At 37.0% G+C, this 24,916-nt stretch overlaps 1 non-coding gene across 1 annotated transcript; it reads left to right on the forward strand.

Moving 5' to 3' along the window:
- Nucleotides 1-11,236: 11,236 nt before the first annotated feature.
- LOC136407404 (small nucleolar RNA SNORA33) lies at nt 11,237-11,366 on the forward strand. Its single transcript, XR_010751944.1, has one exon. It is a non-coding gene; the product is annotated as a small nucleolar RNA SNORA33 (small nucleolar RNA).
- The last annotated feature ends 13,550 nt before the right edge of the window (nt 11,367-24,916 follow it).

Genomic DNA, 24,916 nt, shown 5'->3' on the forward strand with positions numbered 1-24,916 from the left:
AAGAGGAGAGATCACCACAGACATCATAGATATACAAAGAATTATTGTAGAATACTATGAAAAATTATATGCCACCAAATACAACAATCTAGAAGAAATGGATAAATTCCTAGAACAATACAACCTTCCTAGACTGAGTCAAGAAGAAGCAGAAAGCCTAAACAGACCAATCAGCAGGGAGGAAATAGAAAAAACTATTAAAAACCTCCCCAAAAATAAAAGTCCAGGCCCAGACGGTTATACTAGTGAATTCTATCAAACATTCAAAGAAGACTTGGTTCCTATTCTACTCAAAGTCTTCCAAAAAATTGAAGAAGAAGCAATACTTCCAAACACATTTTATGAGGCCAACATAACCCTCATACCAAAACCTGGCAAGGATGGCACAAAGAAAGAAAACTACAGACCAATATCTCTAATGAATACAGATGCTAAAATTCTAAACAAAATACTGGCAAACCGAATACAACAACATATTAAAAAAATAATACATCACGATCAAGTGGGATTCATCCCAGAATCTCAAGGATGGTTCAACATACGCAAAACGGTTAACGTAATACACCATATCAACAAAACAAAGAACAAAAACCACATGATCTTATCAATAGATGCAGAAAAGGCTTTTGATAAAATACAACACAATTTTATGTTTAAGACTCTCAACAAAATGGGTATAGAAGGAAAATATCTCAACATGATAAAGGCCATATATGATAAACCATCAGCCAACATCCTATTAAACGGCATAAAACTGAGGACTTTCTACCTTAAATCAGGAACAAGACAGGGTTGTCCACTCTCTCCACTCTTATTTAACGTGGTGCTAGAAGTTCTGGCCAGAGCAATCAGACAAGACAAAGAAATAAAAGGCATCCATATCGGAAAAGAAGAAGTAAAGGTATCACTTTTTGCTGATGATATGATCCTATACATCGAAAACCCGAAGGACTCCACAAAAAGATTATTAGAAACAATAAACCAATACAGTAAGGTCGCAGGATACAAAATTAACATACAGAAGTCCATAGCCTTTCTCTATGCCAACAATGAAATATTAGAAAACGAACTCAAAAAAATAATCCCCTTCACGATTGCAACAAAAAAAATAAAATACCTAGGAATAAACATAACAAAGAATGTAAAGGACCTATATAATGAAAATTACAAAGCATTGTTAAGGGAAATCGAAAAAGATACAATGAGATGGAAAAATATTCCTTGTTCTTGGATAGGAAGAATAAATATAATCAAAATGGCCATATTACCCAAAGCAATATACAAATTTAATGCAATTCCCATCAAAATCCCTATGAGATTTTTTAAAGAAATGGAACAAAAAATCATCAGATTTATATGGAACTATAAAAAACCCCAAATAGCCAAAACAATCCTAAGGAAAAAGAATGAAGCTGGGGGCATTACAATACCTGACTTTAAACTATATTATAGGGCCACAATAATCAAAACAGCATGGTATTGGCAGAAAAATAGACACTCAGACCAATGGAACAGAATAGAAAGCCCAGAAATAAAACCACATATATATGGTCAAATAATCTTTGATAAAGGGGCCAACAACACACAATGGAGAAAAGAAAGCCTCTTCAACAAATGGTGTTGGGAAAACTGGAAAGCCACATGCAAAAGAATGAAACTCGACTACAGCCTGTCCCCGTGTACTAAAATTAATTCAAAATGGATCAAAGACCTAAATATAAGACCTGAAACAATAAAGTACATAGAAGAAGACATAGGTACTAAACTCATGGACCTGGGTTTTAAAGAACATTTTATGAACTTGACTCCAATGGCAAGAGAAGTGAAGGCAAAGATAAATGAATGGGACTACATCAGAATAAAAAGTTTTTGCTCAGCAAGAGAAACTGATATAAAAATAAACAGACAGCCAACTAAATGGGAAATGATATTTTCAAACAACAGCTCAGATAAAGGCCTAATTTCCAAAATTTACAAAGAACTCATAAAACTCAACAACAAACAAACAAACAATCCAATAAAAAAATGGGAAGAGGACATGAATAGACACTTCTCCCAGGAAGAGATACAAATGGCCAACAGATATATGAAAAGATGCTCAGCTTCATTAGTTATTAGGGAAATGCAAATCAAAACTACAATGAGATACCACCTCACCCCTGTTAGATTAGCTATTATCAACAAGACGGGTAATAGCAGATGTTGGAGAGGCTGTGGAGAAAAAGGAACCCTCATTCACTGTTGGTGGGACTGTAAAGTAGTACAACCATTATGGAGGAAATTATGGTGGTTCCTCAAAAAACTGCAAATAGAACTACCTTATGACCCAGCAATCCCTCTACTGGGTATATACCCCAAAACCTCAGAAACATTGATACGTGAAGACACATGTAGCCCCATGTTCATTGCAGCACTGTTCACAGTGGCCAAGACATGGAAACAACCAAAAAGCTCTTCAATAGAAGACTGGATAAAGAAGATGTGGCACATATACACTATGGAATACTACTCAGCCATAAGAAATGATGACATCAGATCATTTACAGCAAAATGGTGGGATCTTGCTAACATTATAAGGAGTGAAATAAGTAAATCAGAAAAAAACAAGAACTACATGATTCCATACATTGGTGGAACATAAAAATGAGACTAAGAGACATGGACAAGTGTGTGGTGGTTACCAGGGGTGGCGGGAGGGAGGACAGGGGGAGAGTTAGGGGGAGGAGGAGGGGCACAGAGAATTAGATAGAGGGTGGCAAAGGACAATCTGACTTTGGGCGAGGGGTATGCAACATAATTTAATGACAAGGTAACCTAGACATGTTTTCTTTGAATATATGTACCCTGATTTATTAATGTCATCCCATTACCATTAATAAAAATTTATTTTAAAAAAATAAAATAAAAATAAACAGAATGGCCCAATGCTTTCCAGCTCCGCAGTTTCTCTACTGTCTACTCGAATACAATGTGGACCTGCCTAGCCTCGGCCACTGGCATTAGAGTGACCTTGAGATAGTGAGTAAATTTTCTAAACTTCAAATCTGATCTTTTTCAAAGTACATTCTGAGTATGTAATTTATTTCTTTTAGACTTAATTAACCTTATCTGCAAAATGGAGATAATGGTGAAAATTTAACAAAATCTGGCAAGAAGTATAATCGAGCATAGGAGACTGTCTGATAGAAGTTAGAAACATGTACTCCCAAATTGGATGCCCTCAGCTGAATCCTGCCTCTGATAAACTTGAGCATGTTGTTTAACCCCTCTGTGTCTCAGTTTACACATATGAAAATGAGGATAAGAATGATACTACATGTATGGGGGAGCTGTGTTAGGCTTGCTCACGGGTTTACCAGCTGCAAGCACTTTACTTGATTAGTGTGTGAGCACGTGGCAGAGGCACGTGTGCATAGCTGTATAAAGCTATGGGTGCTTCCCCTGGGTGGTGATTATTCCAGATTGCTCTCCAGCCACCACGAGGTGCAGTTTTTCTTGCTCCCTTACCCTTACTGTGAATGGCACATTTTCCTTTATTTATTAGCTCTTTTGTTGTTTATTTGCTCACCTGTCCTTGCAAGCCTCCAAAAAATGAGTATGACCTGACACTTTCTGGCTTTACAGTTCCTCTACCATCTGCCCTAATCCAATGTGAACCTCCCTGGCCTTGGCCACTGGCATTACAACATAGCTCATTGGATAATTGAGATAATTGTCTGGTACAGCAGTCAGCAATGAAAAATTCTATTGTTATTACCCAGGGCAGTTTATAAAGTATAATTCATGTTCAAGAAAACTTTTAAAAGAGAAATATGGTAACTAACCCCTTTGAATGGCTGTTTATAGACATTCCTATGTGTTGTCAAGTGCTTGTTTCCTCAAATATTACCAACAAAACTTGTTTAGAAGACAAAGCTGAGTTTATTGCAAACTGTAGAAAGGGAGAATATCATTGCAATATTCCTTAGTAGCTTCTAGAAAGTGGAGGACAAAGCTCGGATATTTAGTAAGAGTTTTAAGTGTGGTGTAAGGTAGGTTATTCAGTGAATGAGACTTGGTTATGATGAAGTAGGTGGACACAGTAAGGGTTTACAAGATTCATTAGGTAATAACTGTCACTTGATGTTTTCTGTTGAATAGAGCATGTGTATTTCAGGAAGTTCCTGAAATGTGCTATAACTGCACTCACAACTTTTATTTTCTTGGGTCAATAGTGAACTTACGTTGTTAAAAGCGGCATAAGAATAAGTCATGATAATGTGAACAGTGAGATTTGTCAATGTTTTCAATTCACAAAAGTTATATCTGGCGGCCCTGGCCGGTTGGCTCAGCGGTAGAGCGTCGGCCTGGCGTGCGGGGGACCCGGGTTTGATTCCCGGCCAGGGCACACAGGAGAAGCGCCCATTTGCTTCTCCACCCCCACCCCCTCCTTCCTCTCTGTCTCTCTCTTCCCCTCCCGCAGCCAAGGCTCCACTGGAGCAAAAATGGCCCGGGCGCTGGGGATGGCTCCTTGGCCTCTGCCCCAGGCGCTAGAGTGGCTCTGGTCGCGTCAGAGCGACGCCCCAGAGGGGCAGAGCATCGCCCCCTGGTGGGCAGAGCATCGCCCCTGGTGGGCGTGCCAGGTGGATCCCAGTCGGGCGCATGCGGGAGTCTGTCTGACTGTCTCTCCCTGTTTCCAGCTTCAGAAAAATACAAAAAAAAAAAAAAAAGTTATATCTGGCAATATAGAGATCTTTATTTTCTGAGCTATATGTCTCACTTTTGCATTGATCAGGAAAACACTAATTTTTCAAATCCTGATTACACTGAATGTTCTCTGTAGTATTAGTAAAGGACTTGACTTCCTCAAGCAATGACCACACAGTGGCTTTTATCCACTACAAAATACAAAAATAAGTTAGTCAAATCAGTATAATTTTTTTAAAAAATCACTGAATCAAATTGATTATTTCACTATTTACAACATTTAAAAATTGATTCAATCTTACCCACTTCATCTTCATCATTCCCCTCCCATTTTTATAACTCTCATTTACAAATAACTTTCAAGTACTTTTCTGCCTTTTATCAATTTTCTTAACTTCAGAAATAAATACCATGAAATCATACACACACAGAGGAAATACTTCATCAGTCTATTAGGTTCAGCTTGTGATGTTTAGTATGTGTTCCCTGTTGGGCAAACAAGTGTGTTAGGCTTGCTCGCTTGTACTTTGATTGGTGAGGCAGCAACACGTGCATCGTCTATGTAAGGCTTCAGGTGCTTGCCTTCAGGGCGGCAGACTCTAGATTATGGATTGCATGCTGCCAATGGGAGGGGCCATTTTTTGCTATTGTTTGCCTGAGAAGGGGTTTTTTCCCCTCTGTGCTTGTCAGCTGAGGGAAGGAGAGAGAGAGAGAGAGAGAGAGAGAGAGAGAGAGAAAAGAAAGCCGTTTTCCTCCTTGCTTGTTCATCCGCCATTGTGAGACTTTGATAAACTAAATGGCCCACCATTTTCCGGCTTTGCAGTTTCTCCACAGTCTGCCCAAATTCAACATGAACCTTCATGGCCATGGCCACTGGCTTATAGTTTATAGTCTCCCACTAAGTTGGCTGAGGCTGACATTTGAGTTCTACTGATTATTCGCTGTAATTTTTGTTTTCTTTGCCTTACCTTTTTATATATCTTGATTTCTAAAACATATTTCACATGGCAAAGTGCATTTTGGCATATGTTTCTAAGGAAGTTAACCTACCCTAGACAACTTGTCTAGGGAATAGTAGAAAAGGACAAACAGGTAAAAGAAGATTGAATCATTTATAACCTGGTTGTTAATAAATACATAATCACTAATGGTAGGTGAAAACAAAACAACCTGTGGCACAAGGCAGTAGTCCAGTTGTTAAAATTCACTGGTATTCAATGAAGAGAGTAGAAAGAAATATACAAGCTTGGAAGGGGATGAATTAGTAGGTTCATTGTATCAGACTTTAAAATGTATTAAAAAATAGCTACATAGATAGAAGAATAAAATCACTATCGTTCAGCAACACTGATGCAGAAATACAATGAACAGCTCTGAATGAATTATAGACAATTAAAAGCCAAATGTAAAATTCAAAATGCCTCTTTGGTTATGTACCAAGAAATTCTCTGTCTGGTGGGCAAAGGACAAAAACTAATTTTCCCAACAAAGGCAAATCTATTACTCCGAGTCAATCAAGGACCTGGTTTGGAAAAGCTAGAACCCTGACACATGGGATGAAGGTATCTGGGTGGAGGACATGGATATTTTGACTCCTTAGATTTCTCTGTAAATTCTAACACTGCACTGACTTGGGAGGCAGCATCTCTCGCTATCCTTGCTGGAAGAAAGACCAAGGCCTGCCTTTGATAAAGCATTTTGTGATGCCCTCTCTTTTGACTCATCCCAAACTCATACCCTGTCTGCTAAACCTAAATTCAGGCTCAGGTGCAGCATAACCCATGTTAGGTTTTTGGATAAGGTGGGGTAGCTGTGCTAGGCTTGCGCACTGGTGTACCTGCTGCAAGCCCTTTGCTTGATTAGTGCATAAGCACCTGGCAGAGGCATGTGTGCATAGTCTATATAATATAAGGCTATGGTGGTTGTGCTGGGGGTGGGGTGGGGGGATTGTGGATGTGCGGATTGCCTGCCCACCACCCTGAGGGGCCATTTTGCTGTTGGTTTGCCCCTACCTGTGTGCTTGTCTGCCGTTGTGAGACTCTATTAAACAGAACGGCCTAACCCTTTATGGCACCGCAGTTTTTGTACCATCTGCCCAAATCCAATGTGAACCTGCCTGGCCTCGGCCATCAGCATTACAGATAATCTCATGCCATTTGGAGTATACCAAATTTTTGGACTGTACCAAAAATGACCTAGACAATATTACTTGCAGAAACTGAAAGTAGCAATTTCTAAAGATGCTTATTTAAGGCGTCTGGAACATGACATTGATAGGGAGAATTTATTGACTTTAGAGCATTTTCATAATGTGGAAGGAGGGGCAGGCCCCTTCTTCCCTGAGAAGGAAGAAATGAAAAGAATACAAGGGAAAGGAGCCAGCTGGGGTAACCAAGTCAGCCAGTGATAAATTATCTATATCCCATAGTTACAATACAAAGCAAGAACAGCAAGATCTGTATGTAACTATGACCAGTGATCTGGAAACTCCTTCCCCCTTGCTGTCCTCACTGAAGCTTTCCCTCCCCTCTCCTTGGGTCCTGGGAAGCCTTAAACAAAGAAATCACATGCCCATTGCTTAGATACTGTAAAGGTACATAGCCTGTAAGAAAGTCAACTTTAGGGAGCCTGTGTTTTGGAGCTACAATCCTCACATGCTCCACTAGCTTTAGTAAATTCTCCTTCTTTTAATAATTGAGTTATCTGAGTGTCTATCCTACGTCAGGTCTCTTCCTGCAACAATAAGACATGGGAATCCAGGAGATGGTGGCAACTCTTCACTAGGATGGTTTCTAAACTCATGTGAAATGAAAAAGTCTACGCTTAACAAAGTTGAAATTCCCGTAGCAGATGGTGGTGGAATGAATGTAAGATGTGTGGCTGAAAGACCCACCAGAAGCTTATGTCCCACATAATACCCACTTATATTTCCTTAAATTGTGTGTGTGTGTGTGTGTGTGTGTGTATTGCATTTACCGATGCTATAAATCACACAAATCATCACAAGAATTTTGTTTTAAACAGTCATCTATTGAAAAATTTAAAAATGTATAAAATGTAAAGTCATATGTTTATCCACATAGTTACCATTTCTAGTTCTCTTTCTTTCATTCTATAAATCATAGTTTCCATATGCTGACATTTCCATCAGACTAAAAGATCAATTTTGGAATTTCTTAAAGTGCAGAGCTTGTTGCAGCTAATTCTCTCATTTTTTTTTTTTTTTTTTTACAGAGGCAGAGATAGACATGGACAGACAGACAGGAACGGAGAGAGATGAGAAGCATCAATCATCAGTTTCTCGTTGCGCGTTGCGACTTCTTAGTTGTTCATTGATTGCTTTCTCACATGTGCCTTGACCGCGGGCCTTCAGCAGACCGAGTAACACCTTGCTGGAGCCAGCGACCTTGGGTCCAAGCTGGTGAGCTCTTTTGCTCAAGCCAGATGAGCCCACGCTCAAGCTGGCGACCTCGGGGTCTCGAACCTGGGTCCTTCCGCATCTCAGTCCGACGCTCTATCCACTGTGCCACCACCTGGTCAGGCTCTCTCATTTTTTTAAACCTGAAATTATTGTTATTTGGTTTTTGGGTCCTAGCATTTTTTTTAAAATATCAAATTCTTGGTTGATAGGGTCTTTTAAAAAAAATGTTTATGCATCTCAAAGATGTAATTTCTTTTTCGTTATTGCCTTTGATAAGAAAACAACCATTATGTGTCATTTTTCTCACCTTTATTATGCTTTTAAATTTTTTATCTGCTTCCAAGTTTTTCACCCTCAGTTTCTCTGCAATTTGACCTTGCTGTTCTTTGTATGCTTGATGTTATGATTGATGTTTTATGGACAATTTAGAATTATTTATCTTCCTCTGAAGAGTATTGATATCTCTTCAAACTGATGGCTGATTTAGCAGGACTCACACTGAGTGTCCTGTAGTTGTTTCAGACTCCCACTCTTGCTTTTGCAACAGTTCTTGGCATCTTGACTATATATATCAGTAAGGCTTTGAGCAAAGTTGAAATAAAGATTTTGTGAGCTCTTTCTTTGGTAGCTCCTTGTCCCTGGGATTCCTCTCCCTGCACACACATCCAAACACTGCCGTGCTATGCTTCATCTTCTGATTGTTCAGTCAGTAGAACTGCAGGTTCCTTTTTGAGCTGTAGCGACTCCACGTCTAAGAAACTGAAAGTGACTCTGATGAAAAGTAAAAGAAACATCAGTTTTACCCAGTACAGTTCTCTTCTTTCAGGTATCAACTCTTTTCTACTTTTACCGTAATACTGTTTTCTCTCTATTGTTTTCCAATAGTTACTTGGAAAATATTTAGTCCAGACTTAATAATTGTCCTCTGCAAGAAAGTTAATTCTGAGAAGCTGAAGGTTTGCTTTTATAGCTGGAGTGAGCTGGGCAGGAGAGCAGAGCCACAGGATGAACCCTCATGGACATTCAAAATTGTTTCTTTGTTTAGTCTACTGAATGCTGGTCCTGCCACATCCAAGAAACAGAAAACCTTTAAGCCAGACCTTTGAGTACAGCTGCAAAGCTGGGGCATTAGTTGTGTTCTCCAGACTCTTTACTCAGCAGGGAGAACCTGGGAATTAAGGGTTTCCTACTGAGTGTATGGCACTGTTCCGGGGATGAGGTTCACAGCAAGAATGAGTCTCAGCTTTTCCTACTAGTCAGTTGGGTGGTTTTTCATTTGCTGGGTTTGCAGAAGAAGTGTCTCAACCAGTTTTTGGATTTCTCACAAAGGGACTTGATACTGGTGTAGCTGGTCTGTGTGGAAGAGTGTAGAGCCTTTTATTCTGCCATCTTGCTGACACCCACACTTTGATTAATTTTAAGAAAAACAACTAAATTTGTTTGATTTTTAAACTAAGTAGCTGAAGTTCCTGGACGGTCAGTTTGTACAGCTGTTAGAAGAGAAGTGCCAAAGGTTACCCGTGTCAGAGAGTAAGTTGCTATTTTAGTGATCTTTCTAAAGGACATTATTGGATTACTGGTGCCCAAGGGAAGTCTATTTTAATCTTTCAAAATTTACCAAAAATTTATGTTGGTTTTGTAACCTCAGATATCATAAGACATCAACATTACTCCTTGAAGAGAGATAGTGCTTCCTTTCAACCTCCATGATACAAAATGCAACACCAGGATCTGTGTTTATGTGTACACATTAAGATAGTTCTATAGCTACCAATACAGAAAGCAGAGCCTGCTTGCATAATTAGTGAATTTCTAGTATAATCTCTAGCAGTGTCCTTTAGTCAGTATTAGGGGTTTTGAAAGCCACATTCCTATAGATAAGGCAGTGTTGCATACTGGGGAGAACACAAAATTGGTAGTCAGGAATTTCTAGATTCTAATTGTGATTTGATATTTGATGGCTATGTGGAATGAAGAGATGTTGTTTTGCATCTCAAATATTAGTTTCATCATATATAAGAAAATTTCTACCTAATAGAGATAGTATAGATAGTAGAATGAAAAAAAACCTTCTATTTATAATGGCACAAATAACTTATACCCACTATTATTAAAAAGACCATGTGAGGCCTGACCTGTGGTGGCACAGTGGATAAAGCGTCGACCTGGAATGCTGAGGTCCCTGGTTCAAAACCCTGGGCTTGCCCGGTCAAGGCACATATGGGAGTTGAAGCTTCCTGCTCCTCCCTTCTCTCTCTCTCTCTCTCTCTCTCTCTGTCTCTCTCTCTCTCCCTCTTTCCTCTCTAAAATGAATAAATAAATAAAAATATTTAAAAAAAACCATATGACTTCACTCATATTTCGGATAGGATATGAAAGCAATAAGTTAACAAACAAGAAAAACAAAATCTCATAGAAACATAAAACAGTATGGTGCTTACCAGAGTGAAGAGGCCTGGGGGTGAAGAGTAAAGAGTAAGGGGGGTCAAGTATATGGTGACAGAAGATTTGACTTTGGATGGTGAACGCACAATGCAATATGCAGATGATGTATCATAAAATTTTACACTTGAAACCTATATAATTTTATTAACCAATATCACCACAATAAATTTTATTTAAAAAAGAAAATAGGCCCTGGCTGGTTGGCTCAGTGGTGGAGCGTTGGCCTGGCATGCGGGAGTCCCAGGTTCGATTCCCAGCCAGGGCACACAGGAGAAGCGCCCATCTGCTTCTCCACCCCTCCCCCCTCCTTCCTCTCTGTCTCTCTCTTCCCCTCCTGCAGGGAGGCTCCATTGGAGCAAGGATGGCCTGGGCACTAGGGATGGCTCCTTGGCCTCTGCCCCAGGCGGTAGATGGCTCTGGTTGCGACGGAGCAATGCCCCGGAGGGGCAGAGCATCGCCCCCTGGTGGGCAGAGCGTCGCCCCCTGGTGGGGCGTGCCGGGTGGATCCCGGTCGGGCGCATGCGGGAGTCTGTGTCTCTCCCCATTTCCAGCTTCAGAAAAATACAAAAAAAAATAAAAATAAAAAATAAAATAAAATAAATAAAAGGCAAAAAAATATAAAATATATTCTCAAAATGAGAATAAAACTATTTCTTATTTTTTAAAACAAATAATTATGAAACTAAGCCAGCCAATGAATCTGCTTACTTGAATGTGTTTCTGCAGAAATTTGGAGAAAGCTGGCAATAGTAAAGCCATGTTATGAGCCTTAAAGACATTTAAAGTCATTAAGGCCCCTAAAATGTCTATAAGAAAAAAATAAAAATTAAAAAAATTAATTATGAAACTGAACAGTAATATAGAAGAGTATCTTTTCTCTCTTTGTGTATTAAATATATTTTGCTATGTGATATTAGAAAATGACATACATTTATGTCAAAAATTATAAAACTAATGCATGTTCAGGTCACATTAATATATAAAAAATTAATTTATGAAAATAGTTATTTTACGCAAATACTCAGCCATCATGTTGCCACAGTGTGGCTCTTAGAAAAAAAAAAAGCCCTATTAATCTTTTTTTTAATTAGTTATTGATTTTTTAGAGAGAGTGAGGAAGGGAAACAGAGAGATAGAAACATCGATTTTGTTGTTCCACCTATCCATGCAGTCATTGGTTGATTCTTGTGTGTGTCCTGACCAGGGAACAAACCTGCAACCTTGGGGTATCAGGATGATGTTCTAACCAGCTACCCAGCCAAGCCCTATTAATCCTGATTGTATCACTTCTGAGATGTTACTTCAGAGTTTTTTTCTCCTGTATAGTAAAACATTAATCTCTTAGGTGAAACTGGGACTCTTTATGTGTGCTTTTTTAAATTTTTTATTAATACTCTCACTTTGCTGTCACACATAATAAAACAGTAAAACATAGATAATATCTGAACAAAATAAAAAGACTTGAGAGAAAGTTTAGTTAGCTTGCAAAATATCATTCATCAGATATCTATACTGTTAGAAGCTCAGGTTTTCCTTGCTTTTGATAGATTTAATTAATTTTGAGTAAAAGATCATGATAATAAGAACTTTTTTTTTTTACAGAGCTAGAGAGGGAGAGTCAGAGAGAGGGATAGATAGGGACAGACAGACAGGAACTGAGACAGAGGAGAAGCATCAATCATTAGTTTTTCGTTTCTACACCTCAGTTGTTCATTGATTGCTTTCTCATATGTGCCTTGACTGAGGGCCTTCAGCAGACCGAGTTACCCCTTGCTCAAGTCAGCAACCTTGGGTCCAAGCTGGTGAGCTTTGCTCAAACCAGATGAGCCCGTGCTCAAGCTGGCGACCTCAGGGTCTCGAACCTGGGTCCTCCACATCCCAGTCTGATGCTCTATCCACTGCGCCACCGCCTGGTTAGGCAAGAACTTCTTTATTTGAAAGACTATTTTTTCTTTTTTCTTTCTTCTTATAATGCATTACTTATGTAACATTATCTCATCTAGCAGACCAGTATGTTGGCTGGAAACAATAGAAATTTAATTTATGAAGAAGTATTTCTATTGAATAAAATAGACACTATCAATTGGGATTATAACTGACTTACACTTAAAGCAAATGAGAAAAAAAAACAAGTTTTTAAAAGCGTAGCTTTATGCGTTCCTAGAAAGCTGGGCATGTGTGCCCTGCAGATGACAAGCACAGAGCCTAAAAGCCATTTTACTGACTTGAATGACAATTCATTTCGCATAAAAGTGGAAAGTGGCTATTCAGTCTTTTGCAAGAAAAACAAACAAACTGCACATCGCCAATTGAAGGCCAGTGGGCCTGGGACTAAATGAACCTTGGGAGTTCTGAGACCCTGAAAAGATAAAACAAGTACAAATAACAAGTGGTGAACTGAATTAAGTGAAGCAGAAAATCTTGCTTCGTAGTTCAGTTGAAAAGAAATCCTTTAAAAGCAAGTGCAAAAAAAGAAAGGGATCAAAATAGCAGCCAAAACAAACAAAAAATCCTCACTGAAAACAGTCATTTTCACAGCAGGTTTTAGTAATCTACATCATTTTGAGTCCCCCAATTTATGCCTCCATGCTGTCTTTGGTGAGGAAAAGTACAACAGCAGAACCCTAGGCTTTGATTGCTTTAAATCATGAGGTGATCTACCACACGTTAAATGTGTGGGGGTAGTTTGTCACAGATTGACCTTTTAGAGCGCATTGAAAACAGTTTTGAATCGTGAACTTGAAACACACATGTTTACTTGTCCAAAATTATTTTTTCAGTTTAAATAAAAACATGGTTTTATGTATGTTGTGCAACATTAACACCCATACATAAAAATATGCATTCTAAAATAATTATCCATTTGGCCAAAAAGAAATGTTTACTTGAAAATATTTAAGGATTTTAGGATTATACAGCTTATATTTCATTTTTTTTTCATTTTTTTTTTTATTTTTTAAGTTACAAAATTTGAGATATTTGCCTTACAAAATTTAGGATTGAATTGACTCTTTTAATGTGAGAAATAGATTAAAGCAGGATGGTAACTGCACACAGTTAAAGGTTGCAAATGGACAGCCAGAGTGCTGCCAGTAAAATACGGTGCTTGTACATTCAAGGGATTCTTGAACTATTTTGTGACTTTTGGTAAAGGTAATGTCTATGACAACATGGTGATTATAGTGTAATGTGAAAACTCTAGGACAGCTGTGTTTCTTAAATGACAAAATATATCTGATTTTTATGCATATTTAACTTATATGATAAATGACACATGGAGCACTTACTTTTGCCTTATGGTCCATCAGGATGTATAGATGTCACTACTAGTGATATTCCATAGTCCTCAACGTGGGCATCTGGTCCAAATAGAACTAGTGACTGAAACGCAGGTGAAGTCAAAGTTCTGCAGAGAACATATCCAGTTTAGTAACATGAGGACACATTCCACAGATGGATTGTGTTTATTAATCCAGTTACACAATTTGTTATTTTATAAATTGTTTGAAAACAAAAGATTAATCACATTGCAAAGCCCTGTGAGTCAATGGCAAAACTGTCATGCTTTTTTCTACTTACCGGGTAAGTAAAAACTTATTACAATGATCATTGCTAATAAGCAATTTAGTGTTTGAATCACTGAATAAGATTTAAATTATTGATATTATACCTTGTTAGTTCCCTAGTTCTTTAACTAAAAATATACATATATTTGTATATATAAATGTAAATTATATATATATTTCACCAATGAAGGTGTTTAAATAAGAATATATTATATATAAATATATAAATACACATATATTTATATATGTAAATATATATATATATTTCTCCAATCATAGTTTTTCAATAAGATTTGGATTTTTCAAGCTAATAAGTGGATATATTTTGAGATAGAATATTAATATAATTCTAATTTCCTAGTATTTGTTGTATACTAATGGTTATTTCTATAAGTAAAATATAAACTAAAATATGTTAATTTGTTCCTATGACATATTTGTATAAGTCATTAAGAATTTACAATGAGCAACAAGATTGTTAAATAGATGGTGATTCTGCATTGTTGCTCATTTTATAGAAGAAAAAATCGTTTCAAGTTTAAAGAAATTTGTTCAAATTAATTCAAATATTGTATAATTTCAGTTATTTTCATTAGACTTTTTAAATATAGTTTCTATTTTTCTGCTTAAGCTTCTTATCTTTTCATTCATAACAAGCACATGTTTTCTTTGCCTCCTGAGCATTGTTACAATAGTTGTTTAAAAGTCCTTGTTTGCTAATTCTAAGGTCTAATTCATCTGGAAGTAGTTCTATATTGATTTTTTTTTCTTTTGAAAACAGGTTACATTTTTATTATTTTTTGTAGAATAAGAAACACAATGTTGTATTATGTTCTTATACTGTGCAGACTCTATATAAGAAATCTCTTTTCCTCTGAATAGGGCTATTTTTTATGGTTGTTTCACCAGGTATTTAACTTGGTTGGTTCCAAACTGTAAAATCATTGTGCAGTAGCTCAAATCTCAATCTAATTCCATATTCCTTAAGGTATATTCTTTGTTGTCTGCTCCAAACATGTGTGGTTCAGGAATCAACAGGAATATAGACAATGTTTATACACAGAATTGGATTCTCCCCTCAATTTTAACAGACTATGGGTGCTTCAAACTGTTTTCCACTCTTCAGGCCAGAAGGAATGTGTTTTTTTTTTTTCACTGATGATTGAAGGTAAATAGGTTTCAAAGTCTAAAAACAGCTCACAAGACCAAAATAATAATGCTAACAAATCTTCAGTTTATTTCGGGGCAAGGCAACTCCGTTAAAGTAAGGAAATGCATCACAGCCACAGTATCTACCAAAAGGTCTGAACTCTGGGGAGGTCAGTGGGAACTCCAACTCTCCTCCCTCTGTAAGGATACAAGTTCTCTTGAATAACAAGACCCACCAACATGTACACAAAACCCCTCAGAAGCAGGAGGCCCAAAATGAAATTTCACTTGAGATTTTTATACTATGCTGGTCACATAGGCATATTATAGTATATCAGCAAAGCACATATTATCAGAGGCAATCATGAAGAAAAAGAAAACCTAATCAGGTACAGTAATAATTCATTTAATTTTCTTCTATAACCATGCAACAGAAAATAAAAGTGACCAAAATGTGATATTATTGATGATGTTTTATAATATCAAAATGGTCTTTTGTAAATTCATCTCAGAGATCAGTGTGACCATGTTCTTTAAATATTTAATATAAAATATTAATGCACAATGAAAATACAATAAAAGTATGTTTTTAAAGGAAATTGACAATTACAGTTTTAAAATACAGGTTGCCATATGTTGATTAATAAAAGGTCATTTTACAGAAAGTCAATATAGTCTTATTGAGATATGTAGTATAATTTTGCAAACATTGCATACCCATTACCTTTCTTTCTTTCTCCTTTCCTTTCCTTTCCTTTCCTTTCCTTTCCTTTCCTTTCCTTTCCTTTCCTTTCCTTTCCTTTCCTTTCCTTTCCTTTCCTTTCCTTTCCTTTCCTTACCTTTCCTTTCCTTTCCTTTTCCTTCCTTCCTTCCTTCCTTCCTTCCTTCCTTCCTTCCTTCCTTCCTTCCTTCCTTCCTTCCTTCCTTCCTTCCTTCCTTTTTCTCTCCTTCTTTCTTTCATTTTTTTAAAGTAAGAAGATGAGAGATAGTGAGACAGACTCTTACACACACCCTGACCAGGATCCACCCAGCAACTGGGGTTGGTGCTTGAATCAACAGAGGTATCCTCAGCACCTGAGGCTGACACTTGGACCAATTGAGACATTTACTGTTGAGAGAGGAAGAGGGAGAGAAGTAGGAGAGGGAAGCGCAGGGAGAGAAGTGGGGGAGAGGAAAATGGGGAGAAGCAGATGGCTGTTTCTCTTGTGTGCCCCGACTAGGAATTGAACCCAGAGCATACATATGCTGGGCTGATGTCAACTGGCCAGGGCCTGACCATGCATTCTAATCTCCCATTGACCAAAACAAGCATTTCAAAGACCAAGAATGCACCTCAGCACTAGGAAGAAAAAAAAAAACTTTACAAAATATAATTATTCTATCTACATTTTATTTCAGAGGAACCTTTTTTTCTATAAAATGGTTAGTTGACATTTTTTATCAATTGAGTGTAGTTCTATGACCAATTAATTAAAATTTTAATTAATTTATATTTGTGTCTCAGTACACATACCACCTGCACTAACATTGGCAGATAAAAAATTTCACAGGATTATGGTGCTCCCAAATCTATAGTTACTTGAAGGAAAAGAACACAATATATCAATGACAGAAAATAAGAATATGAATCACAACCATATATTCTTACAGCAAGGGACTAAGAGGCCAGGCTCAGCTGCCTATACTCCATCTGTATAGATTGTGTCTGTAAACATTTTCTCTTATAAAGAATGACCAATGCCCTGGCTGGTTTGTTCAGCGGTAGAGCATCAGCCTGGTGTGTGGAAGTTCCAGGTTCAATTCCTCGTCAGGGCACACAGGAGAAGCAACCATCTGCTTTTTCCTACCCAATTTCTCTCTCTCTTCCACATCTGCAGCAATGGCTCAAATGGTTTAAGCAAAGTTGACCACAGTTGCTGAGATGGTTCAGTTGCTGAACAACAGAGCAGTAGCCCAGACCAAGTGCCTGGTAGTGAGCTTGCCAGGTGGATCCTGGTTGGGGTACATGTGGAAGTCTGTCTCTGCCTCCTTACCTCTCACTAGTAAAAAAAAAAAGGAATGACCAATGTGTGAACAGAATACTTTAGTACCAGTCAGCCCAGCATGGAGTCTCAGATAAAGTCTTTATGATTTTGCTGCTATGTAGATAATTTTGCTACAAACCCACTTTACTGTCAGTCTGTGAATGGGGAAATGGAGGGAGTCTCAAGGATACCACTTTAAAATAAAACATCACTGTTATCAATATGAGAAAAAGCTGTTATTTACTAACCCTAAATAAGTAGCTCATCTATTGGTTCATTTTCCAGGTTTCAGAGATCCTCTAGAATCTTCTTGCTTTTGTTCACTTTTCAGAGCCTCCAGATAGTTGTGTTTTTTCATAGTATATAATTGTATCTGAGAGAAGATCAATTTGTTTGGATTTTAGTCATAATGTCAGCAGCACTCCAACTCTGTCAAAAAATTATGGCCAGTAAGTGGAAAACTAGGCTACGAATAGTGTCTTGGTTATGATAACATAATGTACTATTTTTTCAAATATTATTAATTTCTAATTTTTTAATTATTATTTTTTTATTATTGAGTTTTTACAGTAAGATTTTAACTTCTACAGTAATAAGGAGATATGTTTTAAAGTAGTCTCTATCAGTATATTTCAATTTGTTCAACTTTCTACTTATTTAAGAAGTACAAACAAATGAATTGTACTGGTGGTGTTACTAAGATACTAATCCTCACCATTAAGTATCCTATGTACCAACATCACTCTATTAAATAATAATAGCCATTATTTCTTAATGAAACTTAATGTGATAGGCAGTATTCTAAGCAATTCCTATGGAGCATCACATTTAATTCTTGAATGACCTATAAATACATGGCTTTATTATTCTTATTTTATAGGTGAGAAAATTGAAGCACTGTAGATGAACTTTCCTGACAATTTGCATCTAGGAAGCATCAGAGTGACAATTGAATTCCAAAGACTGGGAATTAACTACCTAAAAAACAAACAAACAAACAAATGCCAATAGAAGGGAAGCTGTATTCTGAAGTTAGCATCTCTTTACTAAGGATACATGTTAAAAGGTAATGTCCATTTCCCACCAAAGACATGTATAAGCTCACAAGCATTCTGCTATTATATTTGCCATTCATAGAAATTCTTCATGATACATACATAGTATCTGCAAATTAGTATCATTATTGGGTTTATATTTGGGTCTAACTTGACATGTTCAAAGGTGATAAGTATTAATAATCGTATTACAGGAGGATAACTACTAGGCTTGCAGCAACACATACATATGGCCATGGGCAATGGGAGAGGGTTAAAAGTACAGTATGGAATTCCTGCAACACAGCATGTCTGAATGCGACCTATCAAAGGGCAGAAATAAGGTTGGTTAATGAAAACAAGAAGCTGAGTGTCCAAGGTAATTGTTGCCATATCAATATAGCATAAATAGACTGTCCTCCATATACTAGGTTGAAGAAATTGTCTGTCACTCTTGCCTATGGATTTGAGCATCAAGTATGAATTAAATCTATGCAATTTTTACAAAACTACTTTAAAAGTTTTTTTTTTTCATTAACCACTTTTATTTTGTAATAATAACTGTGGATTTACACTCAAATACTCACTAATAGAGAGATCCCATTTCCCTTTACCCATTTTCTCCTCATGGTAACATCTTGTAAAACATTAGGACAATATCAGAAAGAGGATATTGACATTGATAAAGTTGAGATACAGAACATTTCCATCATTACAAGGATCCCTGCTGTTACCTTTTATGCTTCTTATAACTCCCAGCCCTTTCTTAATCCCTGGCAACTACTGATTTGTTCTGTTTTTATAATTTTTTTCAATTCAAGAATGTTATATAAAGTAATATAGTACAACTTTTTTAGATTGGCTTTTTTCATTCTGTCCAATTTTCTAGAAGATTCATCTAGTTGCATGCATCAATAGTTTGTACCTTTTTGCTTCTAATTAGTTCATTCACATGGGTTTACTTAATTTTGTTTAGCCATTCAACTGTTAAAGGACATTTGAGTTGTACCCAGTTCTTAGCTATTAGGAATAAAGCAGCTATAAATATTCATGAACAAGAATTGTATGAACATAACTCTTCATTCTCTGGGATAAATTCCCACGAATATAATTGCTATGTGATATCATAAGTAATGTTTATGGTTTTTTTTTGCTTGTTTTTGTGTGTGTGTGTGTATGTGGTGTATGTGTTATGAAATTGTCAGTTTTTCAGAATGGCTATACCATTTTAAAGTCCCACCAGCAATTTGTAAGTGGTACCATTTCTCTACATGCTCAATAACATTTAATTTTATTTTTTATTATAACTACTCTTATAGGGTATGGCGATATCTCTTTGTGGTTTTTATTTGTATTTATCTAATGAATAAATATATTAAACATTTTTTTTCTGTTTGTTGTCCTTTGTTGTTGTTTTTTCACTCTCTGGTAAAATGCCTCTTTATGTTTTTATATTTTTTGCCAATTTTCTAATTTTTCTTAATTGTTGAGTTTTGAGAGCTCTTTACATATTCTAGTCTTTTGAAAGATATGTGGTTAGCAAATATATATGTTTTTCTGTCACATAAGCATTTGTATAAGTACTATTTTATTTTTTTAATTGAACTTATTAGGGTGACACTAGTTAACATAAAAACACAATAATTTTTAAAGATGATTTAAAGGAGAACTCTAAATTACAACTGGCAGATTTAAACAATTATTTTGGGGCCCACATATTCTGCCCTCATAAATAGTAATTTATTTTTATATCTGGCCCTTAGACATGGTTTAGAAAACCAAGAATTACTCTATATGAAATGAGAGCCGATTTAAAAAAATATTCTAATACCCTAGCAGTAGTTCAGCGGATAGAGCATTGGACTGGGATGCAAAGGACCCAGGTTTGAACCCCCATCTTGAGCATGGGGTTGCTGGCTTGAGCATGGTACCATAGATATGATCTCATGGTTGCTAGCTTGAGCCCAAAAGGTCACTGACTTGAAGCCCAAGGTTGCTGGCTTGAGCCCAAAGTAGCTGGCTTGAGCAAGGGGTCACTCACTCTGCTGTAGCCTTTGGTCAAGGCACATATGAGAAAGCAATCAATGAACAACTAAGGTCCCACAAAGAAAAATTGGATGCTTCTCATCTCTCTCCCTTACTGTTTGTCGGTCTCTCTCTCTCTCTCTTGCTAAAAAAAATAAATGAATAAAAACATATTCAATAGTCAAGAAAGATCTTCTATGATAATCAAATACTGACAGCTCTGAATGTAGAATAGGCTGGATGCTACTTGCTACTTGGTAAATTGTACTTTTAGCATAGCCACATCATATGATTTCATCTTGAAAAATGTCAAATATAATAAATATTTATATCATGAATTTATCTTTAAGACCAAAATTGAGCTTCCTTGAATATTTGAGACAAATTTATTTTTCATATATTCTACTTTTTTGACAGAGGGTACTTAAAATTAACTTTTTCTTGCTTCATCAGAGACACTATTATAAAAACTAGTTTGTTTACCTTTAGCTAAAAGAGTAATGAAGTAATGTTCTCAAGGGATCTTAAGCTTTTTAAAAATGTCTTATGCACTAGTAGACACAGATATGTTTACTAACCATTTATATCCAAACACTAGAGTAGGTTCAGAAGGGAATTGAAAATAAAGAATACATATTTACCTTTAATTAACTTATGCAGTATTTTAAAGGATATAATATTTTACCCTGGCCAGATAGCTTGGTTGGTTCAAGCATCCTCCTGAAGCACGGAGGTTGCTAGTTCAGTCCCCAGTCAGGGCACACACAGAAAAGATCAATATTCCTGTCTCTCTCTCTCTCCCTTACTCTCTCTCTAAAAAAAATAAAAATAAAATATAAATAAAAGATTTAAACACAAGCAGAGAACAATGCACAAAATATTATTTCATAAAATCATAAATAAACAATGGCTGCAGTTGAGAATATGAGGAGATGAGCTAAAGTGCAGAAAGGAAGGAAAAAACCCCAGAAATATAATTATTAATTCAGGCATCAAAACCATGCAAGTGTATAAACTGCCATGGTAGAGAATCTAAAGAGAAAACTATACAAAAGGGAAATAAAAATTTATAGGATCTACTTAAATTAAGGAATGAAGACATAAAAGGTACAAGTAAATAAAAGAAATTATAAAGAATTAATAAACAGAAAGCTTAATATAAGGTCATGGAAGCCGATGAATATCTGAAAAAGGGAATAACAATAATATTTAATGTTGCAGAAGCTTCTAAATTATTGGAATTTGGAAATGGTTACTTTGGTGGATAAAGGATTTAGGAATCTTCAACTTTTATTAAGATAATTGGAGTGGCATAAAAAACAAGTATAAGATAGAAAAGAGAATAAGGTAATGTAAGAGACATTGATAAATTTTACTTCAGAACCTTAATAGATTTGTAATTTAAGATAAGAAGAGTAACACTAACAGTGTTACCTATAGTAACAGTAGGAGTATGTAGGATTTGGATAGGAAATTGAGAAAACAAGAAAAATTAGTGAAATGGTTGGAAAGCTTCAAATAATTGCTGTGCTCATGAGTGACACACCTTCTGCCAACACAATGGCATTTTAAAAAATTAGGCCCTTTTGCAAGAAAAGCAGTTTTCTTAGATCAAAATCACAAGGGTCTATTTTGCTCTTTTGACTTAAGTGTTAATAATCTATTAGTCTTAAAAGGGTAATAATATATTTTTGTGTGCTATTATTTATACATATGATTACAGATCTTTTATTTTAACTTTTTAAGAAGGCTTTACATAGGCTTATTATGAGAGGCAGAGTTTGAAGATCTGTTAGGTTAAACAAGTACAAAATAATATGAGATCTCTTAAAGAGCAAGAGAACACAGGATAAAGGAGGAGGAATTCATTTTGTGAGTTCACAAGCAAGTGGAAGACATCCTTGACTGTCAGAAAAGAGACGAAAAAAAAGCTTGTTTCCAATACTGCCCTAGATTCTCTTCCTATGCGGCTTCTTATTTCTCTGCCATTTCTCAAAACCACTTTTAAAATAATTCAATACTGTAGTCTAATCATGGTCCTTGTCACCACTTTTCCTACTACCCTCAGCACATAACTTTGTCTCTCTTTTTCTTGCAGAACTAAGGTTTCTGTCTGTATTTGGCAGCAATAGTCTTTTATTTTCATGCCAATAGGTCTATAGGTGGGCCGTAGTGGCTGTAAGATTGAACTGGAATGGCTTTACTTTAGTCTGCTTTTGTTTAGTTTAACTGGAGCTACTCGGTCCCATAAGCCTATTCAGGAGTCTAGACTGAGGTGCGTGGGCTACCTGGGGTCTTGCTTTCTCATCACAGAGGTCAGAAGCTCTGAAAGGAGCCTGTAGAACATGTGGTATATCTTAAGGTCTATGGATTTTGCATTGTTACTACTTTGCCATTTCAATTGAAGTATATTGCACCCATAATGGGAGGTAAGAGGGAGTGAATATTTGCTGAACAATCACCTAACAGAGTTCACCCTCTTCTTCACAAATATTTACTTGTTTTCTTGCATAAAAAACAAAAACAACAACAACCACAAAAAAATTTACTTCTAATCTAAGAGCACTAATATATTCAATACTTATCTATTATCACAGCATCAGATTTAAAAATGCATCTTTCCAAGTGCAGCTCCTCTGGATCTGAAGATTTAAGGATAAAGAGACAAGTCATTTACCCTCTACACACCCAATTTACATGGGTGAAAGGAGCTATAATATCCACAATAAAGATTTTTATTCCACAAGGAAAAGAAGAGAAACCCCACCCTGAGGGTAGATAATGCTCTCTGAATGACTCCATATTTGCTCTGTGGTGATGAACCATTCACCATTGATCTCTACCCCTCTTTCTACTCCCCTCTGGGAGGCCCTTCTTTATCTATAATCATTTTTGGCTACTTTTGAATCAGTACTGCCTGGTGACTGAGCAGTTTTCTCAGACTGCTTTTTGTCTGTAGAAAGTGGGTGACTCTCAGTATTTTTCCTCTGAAATAGGAGTTCTGCCTGGCCTGTGGTGACACAGTAGATAAAGCATCGACCTGGAGTACTGAGGTCACCAGTTCGAAACCCTGGGCTTGCCTGGTCAAGCTACATAATAGAAAGTCACATTTGCTCTAGGCTGCTGATAATTTTGCTAATACTGCTTTCTGTAAGCTGTAAGTGGGTTTCTGATGTATTTGATGCCAGTGACCTAAAACAGCCAGAAGGCAGAAAGGAAAACCAGTAGCCACAGCCACCATCACAGCCGCCTGGCCCATGCAGGTTTGCATTTGATTCGAACAGACGGTAATGAAACAACGGAGCCAAGAACTGGTGAGCCATTACCTTTAATTCTAGCTTGCACCCAGTGGGCGAGAAATACACACAGTGGGAAAACACATCCCTTTCCATTCAGGGCTCCCAAAGCCACTGACTTATCTGAGTATTCCTAGAATCAATAGTTTGTACCTCACTAGCCTTATTCACCTCTGTTCCCCATCTCCTTCTCTCTACACAAACTTTACACTAACTGGCTTCTCCTTCAGCACTCTGCCATCTTGGCTGCTTCTCCTCTGAAATACTAATTTCAGGAACAGAGAGAAAGACCCCTGGTCTCCCTTATTTTATAGTGTAGAAATTAAAGCCTTTAAGCCAGTATACAAATAAGGAAGTCTGTGATACAAAGCCAGTTATCTGAGGCATAAATGGGATTCCTCATAAGAGTGCACCTTTCTCACATCATGCAACAGTCAAGGGTGTGGGGAAAAGCTTAGTGTTGAGAAGGTCTTAGTATTAAAAGGGTGGGAAAGGCTTAGTCTTAAAACTAAGCCTTACACTATAAGGACCCTGCCTGCTTACAGCCTGTCTCCCACACCCAATGCAAACTATAAGCAAGCAAACATATATCAATATATCATATTTGCAAACTTATTTGACCCACACATTACCACAAGTTTGGAGATATTTGTTTTTTAGGCATGCTGTTCTTTCTCTTTAGAGAGACAGTTACAGTTCTTTTTACATATCAGGCTTCTGTAGGACTACACTCTGGTGCTTTCAAGATACATGTTGGTCAAATAAGTTTATCCAATCCCAGAGATTTCCCCACTTTGCTTTCTCCTATCTTCTAACTATTATGAATTCCATGAACTCACTTACATTGTCCCCTTTGATTCTGATGTCTAAAATAAGCTATGAAAACGCCATGTACCGGAGCACTTTGTCAATCTGTTGAGACTTTGTTTCCCAGCAATTGTCAACAGTTTGGCTCAAATCAACTCACATAAAATTCTTACAGGTTAAGAAATTTCTGCTTGACCAGGCGGTGGCACAGTGGATAGAGTGTCAGACTGGGATGTGGAAGGACCCAGGTTCGAAACCCCGAGGTCACCAGTTTGAGCGCGGGCTTATCTGGTTTGAGCAAAGCTCACCAGCGTGGACCCAACGTCGCTGGCTTGAGCAAGAGGTTACTCAGTTTGCTAAACTTGAGGCCCGCGGTCAAGGCACATATGAGAAAGCAACCAATGAACAATTAAGGTGTCGCAACGAAAAAACTGATGATTGATGCTTCTCATTTCTCTCAGTT

The sequence above is a fragment of the Saccopteryx leptura genome, chromosome 5 (assembly GCF_036850995.1).
Source record: "Saccopteryx leptura isolate mSacLep1 chromosome 5, mSacLep1_pri_phased_curated, whole genome shotgun sequence".
Classification (NCBI taxonomy): Eukaryota; Metazoa; Chordata; class Mammalia; order Chiroptera; family Emballonuridae; genus Saccopteryx; species Saccopteryx leptura.